This window comes from Mustela putorius, unplaced genomic scaffold (genome assembly GCF_011764305.1).
Source record: "Mustela putorius furo isolate JIRA1106 unplaced genomic scaffold, ASM1176430v1.1 tig00000179_pilon_pilon_pilon, whole genome shotgun sequence".
Taxonomy (NCBI): Eukaryota; Metazoa; Chordata; class Mammalia; order Carnivora; family Mustelidae; genus Mustela; species Mustela putorius.
The window spans coordinates 15,289,724-15,305,968 of NW_025421305.1; the positions used below are offsets into that span (position 1 = coordinate 15,289,724).

At 40.2% G+C, this 16,245-nt stretch overlaps 1 protein-coding gene across 11 annotated transcripts in view; it reads left to right on the forward strand.

Moving 5' to 3' along the window:
* DISP1 (dispatched RND transporter family member 1) overlaps window positions 1-16,245 on the forward strand; it is a 174,214-nt gene that overhangs the window by 89,484 nt on the left and 68,485 nt on the right. For 4 of the 11 annotated variants that reach the window (XM_045076689.1, XM_045076687.1, XM_045076683.1 and 1 more), the window contains one exon: window positions 4,632-4,806. The exons of the other annotated variants lie outside the window; for them this stretch is intronic. The gene's annotated coding sequence lies outside the window, so the exon portion shown is untranslated. The remainder of the gene's footprint in view (window positions 1-4,631; window positions 4,807-16,245) is intronic. 11 annotated transcript variants of the gene reach the window in all.

Sequence of the window (16,245 nt, forward strand, 5' to 3'; positions counted from 1 at the left end):
TACATGTATTCATGGTATTCTTAGTCATGTCTGCTGCTAACAGTGAGTCGTTTTTGCAAACAAAGTATTTATTTTAAAGATTTTATTTATTTATCTGAGAGAGAGAGCGCACAAGCAGGGGGAAAAGCAAAGGGAGAGAGAGAAGCAGACTCCCTGCTGAGCAGGGAGCCTGACACGGGGCTCAATCCCAGGACCTTAGGATAATTACCTTACCTAAAGCAGACAGTTAACTGACTGAGCCCCCCAAAACCCCACAAAATAAGTATTAATAAGACCATTATATATTTCATCACTTTGTATGATTCCAAGGAGTGGTGTTCTAAGAACTAGCCAGGATTCATGCAAAGTGGAGGTCTGGACCTGTGGGTCTATGCTATGCCATTTCCCTCTCTAGAAGATTCAAATGACATTATTGGAATGCTACCTCATGTTTGCTGACAGTTTCCAGGACTTGATACTTGCTACAGGCTGCAATTATTGTTAGTACTTGAGTAGAACAAAGCTGTGAGTGTGACTGTGGGATTGAAACTGATTTGTAATCTGAATTCATGACCCAATACTGGCCTCATTAGCAAAACCAAAATCAGGGTAAGCAGGCAAAATGATCTCACCATTAAAAAAGGAAATTGGGGGCGGGGGATGGGTATGGAATTTAAGAAACAGAACAAGTAAACAAAGGAAAAAAAAAAAAAAAAGACAAACCAAGAAACAGACTCTTATCTCTAGAGAACATGCTGATGTTCACCCGGGAGGAGGTTGGAGGGAGATGGGGGGTAAGATGATGGGGATGAAGGAGTTTACCCGTCATGATGAGCACCAGGTGACATATGGAACTGTGAAATCACTATATTGTACACCTGAAACTAGTATTATACTGTATGTCAACTATATTGGATTTTAAGAAAACAAAAAACGGAAATGAGTTTAAATGAAGCAAAATATACCCAAATGCCTAGGCCACCCATTTGTCACAACTGACAGCCCGTTGTGGAGCTAGACCCCTTGGTGCTTTTTTTTGCATCCGTGCAGAATGAAAGAAACTTTTCTGTGTCTGGATCATTTGTCATGAAACAGAGATTAAGACTGTCACTGTTTTGTGTGTTTTAAAAATTTTGTTAAAAAATGATGACTTTTGGGGCGCCTGGGTGGCTCAGCGGGTTAAAGCTTCTGCCTTCGGCTCAGGTCATGATCCCGGAGTTCTGGGATCGAGCCCCGCATTGGGCTCTCTGCTCAGCGGGGAGCCTGCTTCCTGCTCTCTCTCTCTCTCTGCCTGCCTCTCCATCTGCTTGTGATTTCTGTCAAATAAATAAATAAAATCTTTCTAACAAATAAAAAATAAAAAAAATAAAAAATGATGATTTTCGTTAAAAAAAAAAAAAAATGGTGGCTTAGTCAGTTAAGCATCTGAGTCTTGTTTCGGCTCAGGTCATAATCTCAAGGTTGTGAGATCGAGCCCCAGTCAGGCTCTAAGGTGGGCATAGAGTCCACGTGGGAGTTTCTTTCCCTCTCCCTCTGCCGCACTCGTGCTCTCTCTCAAAAAAAAAAAATAAAATAAAATAAAAAAAAGATGACTTTTGGGGCACTTCGATGGCTCAGTCAGTTAAGCATCTGGCTCTTAGTCTCAGCTCAGGTCTCGGTCTCATGTCATGATTTCAGGCCCCATGTTGGGCTCCACCCTGGGTGTGGAGCCTACTTAAAAAAACTAAAAAATAAAATATGATGACTTTTATATATCTTTTAATTTTTAAATGACTTGTTGGACATTTACATTATGTTCATTTTATTTACTATTTTCTGTTATTAGATGTCTGTGAAGTATAGATTGTTTTTACATGTTACTGGAATATGTAATCTTATTATAATATGTTGGTGGTTAATAATAATCCATGCCTTTGTTACTAAATATCTTGTGTTACAGGGAATGTCTGAAGCTTTTAATATAATTCTATCTTGGAAAAATTATTCACCGTGTATAATTTCTGTCGCTTGTTATTTAAAACATAAATGTATGAAAAAATACAGACTAAAGTGTGGTACTGAGAATCTCGGGGATCCCAGTTTCTGATTTCAGAAATGTCACAGATTCACCACGTGAGACACTGAGGCTAAGATGAAGGACATGGGTAGAGAATACAGCAAAGAAGGAGGGACACTTCTTTCCTTTTTTCTTCCTGGGAAGGAACTAAGGATGCATGGAAATATGGATGAATTTCAAAATCTAAAAGATGATTTCTGTTTTCTCTCTAAAGAAAGTGTGAACTCATACCTCTTGGTTATCATGGCCAAGCAGGCTGTCCTGGCTGGCCAGGGCAGGGTGGTTATAGTTGGGGAGAGCTGACCAGGGATGAGTCTGAGGGAGCACTCTCCAGCTGAAGATCAGGGAAAGCATTTGGGGGAAATTCTGAAAGGCTTACTGACAACCCTTTATGGAGCTAGCCCCCTTGGTGCTTTTTTGCCTCTATATTCATTCCAAATAGTTTACTGAATAACAGTCAACTTAGAAAACTAGTTTAACACATTTTAGCATTACTAATTTAACACATTAAGCACATAACACATTTGGCTTATATTTATTGTTTTAAAAAATAAGTGACCATTTTTAAACAAGATTTATTATTTATTTGAGAGAGAGAGAGAGCGTGCATGTGCATATGTTTTCACAGGTGTGTGCATGTGGGGGAGGGGCAGAGGGAGAGAAAATCTCAAGCAGGCTCCCCACTGAGCACAGAACCCTGCATGGGGGCTCGATCCTATGACCCTGAGATCATGACCTGAACTGAAATCAAGAGTCAGACCCTCAACTAGTCGACTAAACCACCTAGGCACCCCTAGAAGTGATCCTTTTTAAAGAATACCAAAATAAAAACTTTTGCCATTTTTCTCAATCTGTTACTACTCCTTGTTGAAGGGATGTGTCAGCATCAGCAGCTGCTCTGCTTCTGACTCCTGATACCAAGACAGAAGAAATAAAGTCCACTTCTCCTCGTTAAGAGAGCATGATTGATAGACAAACAGATAAACACAACAGAATGAAGAGTCCAGAAATAGATCCCAAACGTATATAGCCAATTGGCTTTTTGGCAGAGGTGCCAAACATTAGCCTTTCAACCTGTGATGCTGGGTTAATTGGATCTCGTGGGGATCAGGTGAGATAACCTTGATCTCTGTCTCACTGCAAATACACAAGGTCTGTAAAAAATCTATCATAGACCTAAATGTTGTAAAACCTAAACCTGAATCTTATAGAACAAATCATGGAAAGCCTTTGTATACTTAGGTTAGGCAGAGATTTCTTGGTCCACTCAAGCCCCTGTAACAAAGTAGCACAGGCAGGGGTGGCTTACAAAAAACAGACTTTATTTCTCAGAGGTCTGAAGGCTGGAAGTCCAAGATCAGGGTGCTAACGTGGTCAGGTGAGGGCCATCCTCCTGAACATGAAATTCTCCTTGGTGTTCTCTCTGGGCTCTCTTCTCTAAGGGTACTAATCCCATTCTTGAGGGCCTCATCCACATGGCCTGATCACCTCCTACAGGCCCACTTCCTAATCCATCACATTAGGATGTAACTATGAATTGGGGGGGAGGGTGGGCATAAACATTTAGACCATAACAACTTCTTAGGAGAAAATCACTATTCATACGATTAAAAAAATGTTTTGATAAATTGGACTTCAAGACTGTACATGTTTCTCGCCTTCAAAAGTTACTATCTAAAAAATGAAAAAGCAAGACCATAAAGTCGGACAAAATATTTGTGAAACAATGTGTGACAAAGAGCTTGTATCTGGAAGATCTAGTGAACTTTTATAATACAGTAATAAGATGATTTTTTTAAAATGGGCAGACCTGAAAAGACACTTCAGTTATTCAAAATTCATAGCAAGGGGGCTCGTGATTCTTGATCTCAGGGCTGTAGTTTTGAGTCCTATTTTGGGTGTAGAGATTGCTTAAAAATAAGATCTAAAAGATAAAATAAAATACAGTTCACAGCAAGATACCACTTACAACCACCAGAATGGCTAAAATAAGAAAGACTGAGAAGAACAAGTGTTGGACAGAAAGCAGCATGAGTGGAACATTTTCAGTTGGTGGGAACGTGGCATTACCACATGCCCAACAGCCAGTCTCTGAGTAAACACATATGCAATTCCATCGCTTCGCAGTTAGTGAAAACAAAGACTTGTGCATGAGTGTTCACATCAGCTCTATCTATAATCGACAAAAGCTGGAAATAACCTTGGCGTGTATCCACAGCAGAACGTGTAAATGCATTGTGGTGCAGTCTTTGAGTCAGTGTTCTAGTGGGAAAGAGGCATCTATGAACATAGGAGTTAATCGGTGCTGGCTGGAGTGGCATGGAGTCGGGAGGCTGGCTGGAAAGGGGGCAAGAAGTGGCATACTCTGTAGCTCAAATGTGGTAGTGGTCACGTGTCCGAGACCACCCATTTGTCAAAAACTCACTGAAATCTGTTCATGTTGTTGTGTGGAAATGATACATCAACAAAGCTGTTTAAAAGTAAGAAAGTGAAATTACATTTTCAAGGATTAAAATACTGTTAGCATCTAGTTTTGTGTATTTGTGAGAAAGTATATGATCACTTAAATTTGCAAGGAGCCGTTCTGTCTTTCCAGGGGGTTGTACTAACCCTTCGAGGAGGCCGTTCCATGAGCCGGTTATGAATGGTTTAATGCTGCACCTAACAGATGTGGTGTGATCGAGAAATAACGAGGTCTGCCCTGCTGTCTCCAGGAAAAGCTTCTGAACATCCATAGCTCTCACTTTCAGTGAATGGCTTATATACTTAATGTGCGTACCAGTATTATTATATATATATTTGACTGTACCTTCAGAGGCTCAAGTACTTGGTGTCTTGGTTAAACTACACGTGCCTTAAAAACACGATTGTATTCCTTTCGGATTTCCTTTGGAGAAAATTTTCCCTGTGTCACCTGAGTACTGAGAGCACTCGTTCCCCCATCTCTGTCTCCAGCTGCTGGTCAGCAGCACCTGCATGCGCTGTCCTGCTTTCCTGCCTTGTGTCTGCATGTCTTACAGATGGTTTATTGGTATCTGATTCTCACTAGCTGAGTTCTTGGAGCAAAAACATAAACTTGCTTATGAAATGGCCTTATTTGTAAAGTTCTGGTCGCTTTCTCCAGGGTTGGTTATAGCTTATAGCACATGGAAGAAATTTAGCTTCAGGGATATAAACATCTTTTTGAGTGGAGAAAATCTGTACCAGTTGATGTATTATAAAAGTTTAAACCAGATCAGAATGTCTTTTACAGAGGTGGGAAGGGGAATTATTTTTTAAAAGACCCGAGTTCATACAATGGTTGGGGGAGGGACACAATGATTGAAGTATCAGCTTGATTTTTATGTGGCATAGAATGTTCGTTGAGGAGGAAAAGTGCTTCTCTTGAAAAACAAATGAAAATTTCTAGGTCATTTATAGGTCTTGAAACCCTTCCTGTTGAATTTTTGGTTTAATAATAACAAGAAAACTTTTTTTTTCAATTAAAAAAGTGCCTAACACTTAAACCATGTTGTTGTTGTTGTTGTTTTTAAGATTTTATTTATTTATTTGACAGAGAGAAATCACAAGTAGATGGAGAGGCAGGCGGGGGGGGGGGGAAGCAGGCTCCCTGCTGAGCAGAGAGCCTGATGCGGGACTCGATCCCAGGACCCTAAGATCATGACCTGAGCCGAAGGCAGCGGCTTAACCCACTGAGCCACCCAGGCGCCCTGTTGTTGTTGTTTTTTAAGATTATTTATTTACGGGGCGCCTGGGTGGCTCAGTGGGTTAAAGCCTCTGCCTTCGGCTCGGGTCGTGATCCCAGGGTTCTGGGATCGAGACCCGCATCGGGCTCTCTGCTAGGCAGGGAGCCTGCTTCCTCCTCTCTCTGCCTGCCTCTCTGCCTACTTGTGATCTCTCTCTGTCAAATAAGTGAATAAAATCTTAAAAAAAAAAAAGATTATTTATTTACTTAAGAGAGAAAGGGTGAGAGAGAGTGTGAGTGGGCGGAGCAGAGGGAAAGAGAATCTCCAGCAGACAGACTCCCCACTGAGCACAGAGCCCGATGGTGGGCTCCATCTCGGGGCACCTGAGCTGAAATCAAGAGTCAGACACTCAACAGACTGAGCCACCCAGGCATCACCCCCCAACCCCCGCCGCCAGTCTTTTTCAAATGCGGCATCTCTCGTGATCTCCCCAACAGCCCACTGGGGTTGGCAGGGAAGGCACAGTTTCCATTTTTAATAGACACTATGTGAAGTTGCCTCCAGGGTTAGCTTATATAATACATATTACATTACTTTCATTCCCTTACATCTCCTGATATCTGAGCTTGATTTTCAGACCAGTTTAAATTAAACAAGCTAGTTGGTGTACTTGGGCCCTGATCTGGTTTATCAAAGTAACTAACACTAACACTAGTTACTAACACTGAGCTACTTCAATTAACTAACACTGAGCTACTTTAACTTTTGTGACATTTAATCTTTGATGCTTCTGAGAAAAGATTTATATATCTTTTTAGAAAATAAGTTGCAAATACATTTTTGAGCAGCTTCTTTTTGAAATAACGCTTGGTGTGAATACAGACCTTTACTTTTCAGTTGATTCGTACAATAAGGCCACAAGAAAACCGAAGTGCACAAAAATTATGTTTCATACAGTCTTTCCACTGCCTTGTGCTGTCTCCTGAAATTTTCACCTGTTGATCATAGGGGGGAAATCAAGAAAATAGAGTCTTAGGTTCTAACAGTAAGAGGATATCTACAACAGTTTTAAAAGTAACTTGCTTTCCTTCAGTCTCTGCCTTCCGTATCTAATTTTCTCAGGCAGATGTCAGATGAAGACTAAGATAGATGTCTTCTCAGTTGATGAATTGTCATCTACGATTTCTAAGTTGTGGGCATTCAAACACAATTTTTATGTTAACCAAGTTTTCAATAATAAAATCTCCATTTTAATGATATCCTCATTGCAAAGGGTAAAGGCCTTATTTTATATTGTTTGGCTTAAAGGAATTAGATTGTTTAACTAGAGCAAGAAGAGATTTAATGTCAATTTCTATGTAGAGCTGTCTGTTGCCTTAATCCAATTTTTCCAAAAGTAATGGCTTTTACATGCCCAAAAGTTTTCTGACTTCAAGAGTTCAATTAATTTTACAATAAAGTTTAATAAAAAGTATAGTATATGTTCTGTCATTAGGTAAGTTAGTAAGATTAATTAAAACAAGTAAAATTCTAGTAGTTTATTTCCTTAAACCCTGACGGGCTTATGTGTTTGAGAGCACACGTTACCTTACAAGCCTGAGTCCTTAGGACTGACCTGTGCAGTGAGTAAGAGTCTAGGCTCTGGTCTCAGATGCCAGGCTTTATTGTCAGTTCTGCAGTGTTGTTAAACCTTCATTTTCTCATTGATGAAATGGAGATAATCATGGTACTTGATTCTCCTGGGAAGAATGAGAATTAAACAAGGTGAAACAAGGTGAATTAAACATGTCATCCATATATGGTCACACAATGCAGGGAATTTGGATTATCTATCTCAATAGATGAGACAGGAAACAGAAAATCTAGTTGGTGAATGGATTTTCAGTTCATCATACCCTTCATTTGTTGTTGTTCTTGGCTTCTGTTTTCTTTTTTTCTGTTGGGGATCCTACCAAACAAGGAATTGAAATATGAAGAAGTCCCATCCTTCAACAAATTTGCAAACTGGATGGTATATCAGTCTGAAAGACTGAAACTTGACTTTAGTTAGACTTTCAATGAAAACAGCAATAACCAAAATAACCCAGAACTTACTTTAAAAAAAAAAAGAAGTAGTATTTGTTCTAGAGCAGTTTTAGTTTCATAGCAAGATGGAGAGGGAGGCAGAGAGAGCTCCTCTGTGTTCCCCAATCCCATGCATGCATAGTCTCCCCCACTGTCAACATCCTCACCAGATGGGACACTTGTTAGGGTAGGTGGACCTACATGGACGCATCGTAATCATCCAGAGGCCATAGTTGTATTCATTAGAGCTCATTCTTGGTGGTGTGCGTTCTGTGGATTTGGACAGATGTGTAATGATGTGTATCTATTGTTATTGTTATCACAGTGTTTTTACTGCCTTCATAAACCTCTTTATCTTTCCCTTCCCCCTTGACCCCTGGCAACCACAGATCTTTATATTGTCTCCACAGTTTTTCCTTTTCCAAAATGTGCTGTAGTTGGACTCGTACAACATGTAGCCTTTTCAGATCAGCTTCTTTCATGTAGTAATAAGCATTTAAGATTCCTCCATGTCTGTTCATGACTTGAAATGTCATTTCTTTTTAGCTCTGAGTAATGTTCCATTGTGTGCATGTGTTCATTTACCCATTCATCTACTAAAAGATATCATGGTTCCTCCCAGAACATACTTTTAAGGCAGGATAGTAACTCACCTGAAAAATTAAAGATAGATAAATATGGCAGTAGTGAACCATGATCTCAAGTGATCCCAGTGTGATCCCAACAAACTTGACTATGATCTCACCTGTGATCAAAGCCAATATTATAAGAACAGAGTGATATGTGGTTGCTGAAGGTAGGGGCTCTGTCTGGAAATCTGGGTGTGAGCTGAGGGGAGGTTTTATATTTGTCTTGTTATTTTTAAAACAGAAAAACTAAGAGCTTATTTATGAACTGATGGGGTGAGCCAGTAGAGAGGGAAGATTTTGTGAGAAGTGTTGGGCAGAGTTCTGTAGCATATGAGAGAATGCATCTAGGGCACAAGTGTAGGGTTAGCCTCATGCGTGAGAGTCCTTTATCTGTAGGAGAAGGCAGCTGTCAGAGAGCTGGCCTGCGTGCAGTTGCTGCTGAGCCCCTGGCAGTGAGTGTGGACACTGATTGTTCATGTATCCCCGGGAAACTAGAAACCCAGGTCATTAGCCCAGCACGAGGATGGAGGCAGATTTGTGAGAGGCTGGAAGAGCCAGGACCAGGTGTGAAATAGTCGTCGAAAAGAAAATTCTAGCAATGACTGCAGACAAAGGTAGGTTTCCTTCCTAAGACTGACAGCCGACTTCCTAGCAGGTGTCAGAAGGCTGTGGGCTAACACCTTCAAAGTTCTAGGGGCAATAATTTAATAGTAACAGTGAAGAGAAGACATTTCGGGATCTGCAGAGACTGAGGATGTGTCCTATCAGTAGATTTTTGCCAAAAATTGCTGCAGAACTATATCCTTCAACTAGAAGGAAAATTGAACCCAGATGCAAGTGTGAGAGGCAAAAATCACTATGATCAAAGAAGTGGGTCGGTATTTTGATAGATCTAAAGAAGCATTAATTGTAACAGTAAATATTAAGTTGTAGCATTATATATATATATTTAAATGTATCTTCTGATATTATAGTGGGAAGAATTTGGAGCACATGTTTGACTATAGCAGATTGCTTTGTTACAAAAATTACTACGCTTCTGCTCTGGGATGAGTGAGGACACAGAAAAGCCCTGCAAGCTCCTATTCCTTGGTCTGCCTTGTGATCACTGTGCAGAGATGGTAGGTGAAGTGGGACCTGAACTGCACTGTGTAAGGTGCCAGAGACAGTTGACATCACCTTCAAGGTATACTAAACATTAATATTCTAAATCCTGGATTTATCAGATGCCAGGGATCTTCCCAGTCTCCAGGGGTGTTTGTGCAGAGACTGGGGAAGAGCACTGCTCCTGTGTATTGGAAGCTGTGTGTTTGGGCGCTCACTCAGCATGAGACAGCAGCACAAATCAGCATCAAGTTTGTGCTTAAATACATCTTGTATTGTCATCGTCTCCTCCATTGTTCATGTTCAGATCTAATAGAACTCAGCATGTGTGCTGGGTTCCCCACAATTCAGATCCCTTTTATGGAAAATAAAAGTTTGTGTATTCCTTCCTTCAGGAAGGGTGAAGCTAATAGGCACTCGGCACCAGCTGAAAAATAGTCTTATGTCCTTTATGTAAAGGGTACAATATCTTTAGAAATCCCTGTAGGCATTGGGGGGGGGGGGCTGTTTTGAGCATCTAACTCTTGGTTTTGGCTCAAGTCCTGATCTCAGGCTCCTGAGATCAAGCCCTGCATCAGCCCTGTGCTCTGTGCAGAGTCGGCTTGAGATTTTCTCCCCCTCTCCCTCTGCCCCTCCTGCTCACACTCTCTTTCCATCTGTCTCTATAATAAATAAGTAAGTCTTTAAAAAAGAAGAAAAAAAAAAAAGAAATCACTTGAGACATGGAAGGTATTTGATTACTTGCCAGTGTGAGGTTTTTAATCAGTTTTATTTTTCCAAAACTAAAAAGTAGTCTCCAAGAGTGAAGCTTCAGAATTGTTAGATAGATTTTGTGGGAGTTTCCTAAACCTCTGCTTGTAAGTGATCATTGTAAGTTGTTTCTAAGCCATTGGTTCAGAACGGTATCAAATATGCTTCTTTTGTGCTAAAATATTTGTAGACTTTTATCACCTAACACATTACCATTCTTGATGTTCATAAAGGCTAAAAGTTCATTCCTGAAACCTTTCCTCTTAATGTGATACTTTATATTAAATTTAGAGAGAGTAATTTATCTTTAGCTTTTTCAGGGACTTGCTGAATGATTCCTAGTTATTTGATTATATTATGGAATATTTTACCTTTTTAAAAATATTTTATTGTGTTACTAGAAAAACACAAAATATACTCAGGTTGCAAGTAATGTCTGCTGGTCATGCAAATCAGATTATTTATTTTGAGGCTGATTTCATTGAACTTTTAGATGAAGATTTTATTGTTAATATATCTAAAAGAAAAAAGGAATTACATGGCTACCATAAACCCTTTCAGGGGTAAGTTGGAGCAGAAAAATACAAAAATAAGATGTATTTATGACATATGTTCTGTGAGATTAACATTTTATTCTACAAATAGTTAAATAATTTAAGAAATATTTTTTCCCTTCAGTGTTACTACTAAGCCAGGCTAGTCTGAGATACATATTACTAATGTTCAGAATGGAAAATATACACCTGCGGTAAAAGAAAAATGTCATGGTAAATATGTTTATACAGCTGCGTGGTAATGTCAGTTATTACGAGTACATTTACAGAATCATGTAATGAGCCTCATTTTCAAACAGCCATTAACTTTGGCTTAGAAATGCTAATTAAAAATAACTTCATTTTTCAAATGCAAACTGTACAAGCAGTATATAGCATCAGTTTAGCTATCCACAGCTCTGAGTGCATAAATTTGAACATGGGTAGATGTTGCCTAATTTCTGAGGAAATAGAGACTTTTTGTAAGACTGTTTCTTATTTATAAGTTATGCTTTCATTGCCTGTGATGCCCACTCTTAGGACCAGACTGAGTTTCCATTAAACTTTATTGCACTTACATGGGCTCTTCTGTCATGCTTTAATAAAATTATAAAATTGACTTAATTGGGTCTGTGTGAAAGCTTCCTTTATCATTACTAATTCCATTTATTCCATGGGCTTATTAGTTTTGGATAACTTGAATGACTTCATTAAGATCTGCACTGGAAAATGAATAAATATTATTTAAAAATTAAGCACGAGTAAGAAGAGTAAAAATGTACTCATAGGACTTTGAGGATTAGGAAAATGTTTGGTTCAAAAGGCTGAGTAATATATGACCACTGAATATATATTGCCATGGTGTTGTCTGTAAAAATATTTCATCTGAAAAATATAGCAGGCAGGGAGTGGTTTCATCCTTTTGTCTAGATCTTGAGCTGTCCTGTGCCATTAAGCTCCAGGAATACCAAGATGGCAGGCTTATCTCAGGCCCTCAAATACTTCAGTTTCCTTCTATGTAGAGAGAATACCCAGCATGAGTTTGTAATTACCAGCAATTAGTTTTCTTAAGCCTACAGCATGAGGTTGCAAATCAATTTAGCATATACATAGTGGAATCTTTGTTACACTCTTAACTCTTTAGAACTCTTTAAAATGGATACTAAGGGGCACCTAGGTGGCTCAGTGGGTTAAGCCTCTGCTTTTAGCTCAGGTCATGATCTCAGGGTTCTGGGATTGAGCCTCACATCAGGCTCTCTGCTCAGCAGGGAGCCTGCTTCCTCATCTCTCTCTGCCTGCCTCTCTGCCTACTTGGGATCTCTCTCTGTCAAATAAATAAATAAAATCTTTAAAAAATAAAATAGATACTAAGTTATGAGAGGGCCAGGAAAGAGACTACACTAGATATACCACATATCCATTTCCACTCCTGGAAAAACCAGTTCAGAATGCTTTGGGGGAACTTATTTTTTGCTTGTTTAAACAATTTAATTTCTAAGACAGATATGGAGTCATGGGTTATTTGTTGATTTGAGGCTAATTATAGCTGGTTTTGACCTCAGTATTTTTCATAGCACTAAGTATGGTGACTCATAAATAGTTATTGTACTGAATGAATGAATAAGAAATGATAAAAGAGTGACCATTTATTGGCAGATAAGGAGAGCCTTCTAGCCGAGTGAGATCACAGGTAGTCAGAGCTGTGAAAGGGTTTGGTTGGTTGGACAAGAGATGCTGTGGAGATGGACGAGGAATCTGATTCACAGAGGGGCTAAGGGAGGAAAGGAAGTTGTTTTAGCTTTCATGTGACAGCTCTGCTTGTTACATTGATGTCTGGCCTGAGGAGGACTGGTTTAACTCTATTGGATGTCGTGAAAGGGGAAAGAAAGAAGCTAGAGCAATGGTTCTCAAAGTGAGGTTCTCCAACCAGCAGCTTCCACATCCTCTGGGAGCTTGTTAGAAATGCACATCCCTAAATTGGAATCTGCTGGTGAGTTTTAAATGGGCCTTCCAGGGACGCTGGTATCAGCAGGCTCATCAGGGAACAGCCGAGGATCAGGAATTCTATAGGAAAGACGACCACTAGGGTCATTTCCAACAGAAGACAGGGTGGTTTAAAGATTTGATGATTTAGCACAGCTGTCAAGAGATTATGAGTCTGGAATGTACAGAGTTTTAAAAGAAAGTGATGTTTGTACTTCGATGGAGTGACCACAGGCTTTCAGCTTTGCAGGTTATCAATTTACTCAGAAGTAACCAAAGACTTCTTTGTAAAATACATGGTCAATATATTATGTGATAGCGGGAATGAAACTAACTCGAACCAGAATGACACACTTGCATGCAGTGTGTTTTTTCTCCTGGAAGGTAAAACTATCAGTCAGAGCAGCTGCGTGATGCCCAGAGAATAAGTCAGTGGCAACTTAAGCATTATTTATTTTGAAATCAACAAACTAATAAATTTAATTTCTCTGTACCAAAAATATTTCCATGTTAAATAAATGGAAGTCTTTAAAAAAAAATCAAAGATCATTTTCTCCTAGTCAGTGCTGAAGCCATCTGAAAAATTTTTATTCTTTGAACTTTTCTTTCTTTTTCTTCATTTTTTTTTCTTTTTTGAGAATTCCTGGGGATTATTACTCTTCTTCCTGTGGTATTTATATGCTATGCTTTGCAAATGTATTTTATCCTGATGGTTTCAGGATTGGTTGGGAGACACTGTTTTTCCTTACATTACACACTTCCTGTAGAAAAGCTTCTTGGAATGGCTTACTACTTTCTCTCTTTTTTAAAGATTTTATTTATTTATTTATTTTAGAGAAAGAGAGAGCGCACATGAAGTGAGGGGCAGAGGAAGAGAGGGAATCCCAAGCAGACTCCACACCAAGTACAAAGCCCAATGCAGGGCTCAATTCCAGAATCACAAGATCACAACCCTGAGATCAGGACACCAACTTCAAGACCTCAGCCAAAACCAAGTGTCAAACATTTAACTGCTTGCGCCATCCAGGTGTTCCGGGATTGAGAATGATGTTGGCTAAATGGATTTGAGCCGATTCATGTAAATTTCAGTTTCAGATCCGAAAAACATTTTTCTTAGGATCATGTCATCAATAATACATTAAATGTAGAGAATACCCATTAGCTCGCTGGTGTTTTTAGAATTAGAACTATTTCAAGCTTGTTATGAGTAATATAGGAAATTGTCACATTCGTGTGGCTGGCGTGGACATGGCTATTTTTTTTAAGATTTTATTTATTTATTTGAGAGAGAATGAGAGTGAGAGAGAGAGCATGGGAGGGGAGAGAGTCAGAGGAAGAAGCAGACTCCCCACTGAGCAGGCAGCCCGAAGCGGGACTTGATCCCAGAATTCTAGGATCATGACCTGAGCCGAAGGCAGTGGCTTAACCAATTGAGCCACCCGGGTTCCCCAGACATGGCTATTTTTAATCAAAGCAAATAAAACATATATGCCACAATGACTATTGATGCTGTGCTATGCTGACTCAAGACTCCATCAACATTGGGTTGTGTGCACTTACCTGTTGTGTATTAGGCACCACGCTGGGTGCCAGGAGAGTCCTGGTCAGTGAGGCTCCCGCTCCGTAGGCCTGATGTTCCACACCATCCTCCACATGCTGATGACAGAACAGAAGAGAGAAAATGGAAGTGACAACAGCCAACCCAAAGATCAAGATGAACACCTCAAAGATCAGAATGTGCTCAGAGATAAGAAGTTGTGATCGGACTGGAACTTGGAATGGTGAGCCAACCAGTCTCCTGACCACAGTGGGAAGGTGCACGAGGGCTCCTTGGCTATTGGGACAGGGGCAATGGAGCCAGGCTCCTTGCTTGTAGGAAGGAGTGGAAGCGAGAACCCTTCTTCCCCCACCTGATTTCCATCACCATTGTGACTAGACACAAAAAGTCACTAGCTCTGCCATGTGTTGGGGCCGTAGTGTTAGAAGCTGTGAAGCAAGGAAAGAAAGTGGGATAAAAACATGGTTTGTCCAGAAACGAAGGCAGATTGTCTGCTGGTTCTGTTCTATTCCTGATATCACCATAGAACTGAAGCTCTAAAATGCTAATATCCACGCTCTCTTAGAGTATGTACGTGAACACAGGCTGGGAGAAGAACTAAGTGCAGGCAGCTATGAAGACAGTTGTCAGGAGAACAAGGTCGAAACAAAACAAAAATGACCTCTCTTTCAAAAATGATCCTGCAAACCTCAGTGACAAAGCATCTCTTAAGGAAGACAGAGCAAAACCTGGGACATTGAATCCACTCTTGGAACTTTCTCACAAAGATTATAGATGAGTGTGTCTGGGATGCTCAGGAAGAAGGGCTAGGCAACCAACTCCAAGTCTTCCAGAATCAATGAAGGTCAAGAAGCAGCAGATCAGAAGGATGCCAGGGACCAAACAGCAAATAAAGGCAATTCACATGAACTATCTTAGACATAGAATTGTACAACAGAGAGAGGAAAGGTTTCCCTTAATAGACTTGTCCTTGGCAGCTGAGATGCCAGAAGACAGGGAAGTAATAATCCAGCAGGGCTAAGAAAAAAGGACAGTGTGTGTAGAATCTTGTATCTTCCTAAACTGTTGTTTCAGGAGGAGAACAAAATTAAGAAAATTTAAAATATATAAAATAAGAGTATTTACCATTCACATAACCTCCCAGAGGAAATACCAAAAAAATAGAATCAACAGGAAGAGAATTATCCCAGAGGGAGCACGTGGGTGAGATTGGGTAGTAGTACAGGAGGGGGAGACTATGTCAGAGGAGTGGGAGTCAGGTGTGAACCTGATGTGCTAATAAACAGCTTTAATTCACTTACTCCAACTACAAAAATAGAAGCCCTATGACCCCGCAAATATCCAGTACAGGCACAGAAACTAGCTGTTTGATTGTTAGGCAATCAAAGGAAAGAAGGATTTCCCTGAGCCCATAGTCGAAAAGGAGAAAAGGAGGTTTTCGCTGTAACCTTGAGGAAACAGCATTCAGCTTTGCAGCTCTCACAGGAGCCAGCATCATGAGCACAGTGCACATAGGTAATGAGGTTCAGAACTCAACGCTGAGGGCAGTTTGTCCCAACGTGAGGATTTATGTAAGAAAGTAGTGGATTTTTTTGGAGCCCTTCTCAGGGGCATGGGAGTGTCTCTGTATCAAGAGAAACGGGTTAATCTCCTTGTATTACTTTAACTTATGGTTCAAACCCATTTTTCCTTTGTCCCTCCAGTGATCCTCAGACTGAATAAAGGCTGCTCAGGGATTGGTATAAATTAAGGGTGTCCCAGCAGCAGCGAGTATCTGCTCCCATTGGAAGCCTGTCGCTATTTCTCCCTGAATTGTCCAGAAGATAACATATCTGCCACAGGGGCACCTGGGTGGCTCAGTGGGTTGAGCCCCTGCCTTCAGCTCAGGTCATGATCCCAGGGT